General features: G+C 40.0%; 1 pseudogene; it reads right to left on the reverse strand.

Annotated features, from left to right (window-relative positions):
• Positions 1-446: 446 nt before the first annotated feature.
• On the reverse strand, positions 447-1,291 carry LOC102509925 (annotated as a pseudogene).
• Between the last annotated feature and the right edge of the window lie 1,620 nt (positions 1,292-2,911).

Consider the following 2,911-nt stretch of genomic DNA (forward strand, 5'->3'; position numbering starts at 1 on the left):
CCTGTGCCGGATGGCAACGAGCCGTGGACCTGTCCCTGCCTCGGGCCCTCCCGGAGAGCAGGCCCTTCGTCTCCAGCTATTTGTGTATGAACTGAGAGCCTGAGGAGGCCGTGGCCCTGCAGAGGTGGCCTTCTCGGTCACTGAGTTTGGGCTCCTCTGCATTTCAGACATGAATCTCTTCCTGGCCGCCCTCCTAGTGTGTCTGGCCCTTAGGCTGCAGAAGCCCTGTCACTGTAAGGTAACGATCTGTTGATCCCTGGCCTCAAATGGGTGTGTGTGGCCGAAATGGATTCGGGGCCACTGCGGGGTCTGTCAGGCTTCCCGACCTTACCCCTCCTCGTGGGCCTCTGGTAACACCGTATCTGCTTCAGCATATTTCAACGATGGGGTTGAGAGGTGGCCGGGCCGTGGGCCCTGCGGGTCACGACATGCACGGCCGCCCAGCTCTAGGCTGCCACCCTCACGGTGGGCCCGGTCCTGCAGCTGGGTGCGGAGGGCCTGGCCCTGTCCAGCATTAGAGGCAAAGGAAAGGTGTCGCTGCCCATGTCCATAAAATGTGGGCACATTTGCACACCTCTCTGATGAGTTCCATGGCTGATTATGTTTCCAGTTAAAGAGATGGGGATGCACTTTGCAGGCTTCAGTTGTTTCATCTCTTCACCTCCTGGTAACCTCCACTAACTTTTTACCACATTTATCTACATTGCCCACCAAAAATGTTTCAGAGGTATCTCCACAGTGCTCATTGTGATAGACCGTGACATCAAAGTTCATAATATCTCTCCAATCCTAAAGATGCCAACTGCCAGGAATATCATAACACCTTGTTTACAGAGGTGCAAAGAGATTTTGGAAAACCTCATCATGATTGATGATTGCTCGATGAAAAGAGCATCTCTCTCTTCAGTTGTCATGTCAACCTTTAAAGTCTTCCCAGCCAGGAGGAGGACATGACCAGTCCAGCCAAGGACCCCGACAAAGCCCTTGAATCTGATCTTCATTCTTCTATGCTGTCTCTGTAGTCAGGTACAATGCCTGTCATCACATAGTCTGGCTTCTTTATGTGCTTAGGGGCAGGATGAGCTGAAGAAATTGCATCCCACATACTATACTGTGAAATATCTCTTTGTCTCTGGTAAAAGGAATTTCTTCATTATTGACTGCCTGAACTGCTTGTGTAAGTAGATATGATTGAGTAGTGAAGAGAAAATTCTGACAACCTTTGAGAGATGAGCAGGTGGATGCCACTGGCTGCTGCCGTATTAGCACTGGTCACCAGTATTCCAGACATTCAGGATTTGGGGAGGGGGGTGAAATGAGTGAAGAGGTCAAAAGGTACAGACTTCCAGTTATAAAATAAATGTCATGGGGATGTGATATACAGCATGATGTTAGTCTTATATATTATACTCAGGATTTGTAGTTGTATTTAGTTGGAAGATTTGGAAAAAATACATCTATTCTATCTTCCTAGAAGTGGAAGCTGCTTTCCTTTTTATGTAAATTATTTGTAATTCTACTTATTCCTATTTAGATTTTATTTTATGTATTTTTAACTTTACAGAAAGAGTCTCATGTTGAACCTATTCTTGAGGGACTTTTTCACATTAATACTACAATATTAGTGGTCATCCATAAGGCAACATGTCCCCGTGTAGTTTATTAGTTCTGACTGCTCTGTATGTATACTGTGGTATATTCATCCAGTCACCTGTGGGTGGATGTTTGTGGTATTTCCAGGTTTATGCTAATGTGAATCATGCTGGTGTGAATAACCTTTTACATGCATCCTGTCTTACATGTGCTAGAGTTTATCTTGAAATATACCTAGGAGTGGAATTGCTAGACTACAGGCTATGTAAATCTTCAAGTATAGAAGATAATGTAAATTCTTTTTTAAAGTTGTTGCACTAATTTATGTTACCACTAGCAATGTGTTAAGAGATAACTGTAGATCCTTACTGAGCGGCAGCCTGAAAACTTTCTCCAGGTAGTAAGCCGGGGATAATTATGGGGCTCACTTCAAATCTTCCCCTCTCAGGCATCACTCACTGTCACTTGTTGCCTAATGACCAATATATAAAAATTACTGTTCCGTATTTTTGGCTTTTTTTTTTTAGTTGTTTTTGGCAAGTGAGTCATTTGGGTCCCTGATTTACCATCTTGTTTGGAAGTAGAAGCCTTTTAAACTCATTTTAACCTCTACTTTTTGTGTAGTAATTGTCTCAGTTTTTGTTTATAAAATCATTTTTGTCTTCTCTCTACTTTTCATGATTAATTTTGCTAAAGTTTATTTGTTTTGTTAGTTTTTCCAAATAGCCATTCTTTGGCTTTGTTAGTCTTCTCTACTTTATCTTTGTTTTTGCTTATCCCTTATCTTGTATTTTTTTAAAGTTTTATCCGTTCTTTTTCTGATCTCTTAATTTGGGCAATTAGTTTGTTACTTTTGGGGCTTTCATTTCTTCCCTTAATATTCATGTTTAAAGCTGTAACTTTCCTTCAGATCACTGTTTTTACTGTATCACATAAATTTTGATATATAGTTTTAAAATTTTTAAATCAGTTCTAGATATTTTAAAATTTCTCATTATGACCTCATTTTAATCCATAGGTTATTTATCAGGGTTTTAAAAAAAACTCAAATAAGTGGGGATCAAAAATTTATATATATACTATTAATGTCCAACTTAGTTGTATACTTATTTTTGTAAAATAGTTGAGGGTCTCTTTATGACCTAATTTATGATAAATATTTGTAAATAGTCATATGTATTTGAGAACAATATTTTTATTCTAATTATTGGGTGCAGAATTCAATGTATGTTCATTAGGTTAAATTTTTTGGTTCTGTCTTATATGCCCTTGCTGATTTTTTTTGTCTATTTGACTTCTCAAGAATTGAGACAGGTGT

Source organism: Camelus ferus, chromosome 1 (genome assembly GCF_009834535.1).
Source record: "Camelus ferus isolate YT-003-E chromosome 1, BCGSAC_Cfer_1.0, whole genome shotgun sequence".
Classification (NCBI taxonomy): Eukaryota; Metazoa; Chordata; class Mammalia; order Artiodactyla; family Camelidae; genus Camelus; species Camelus ferus.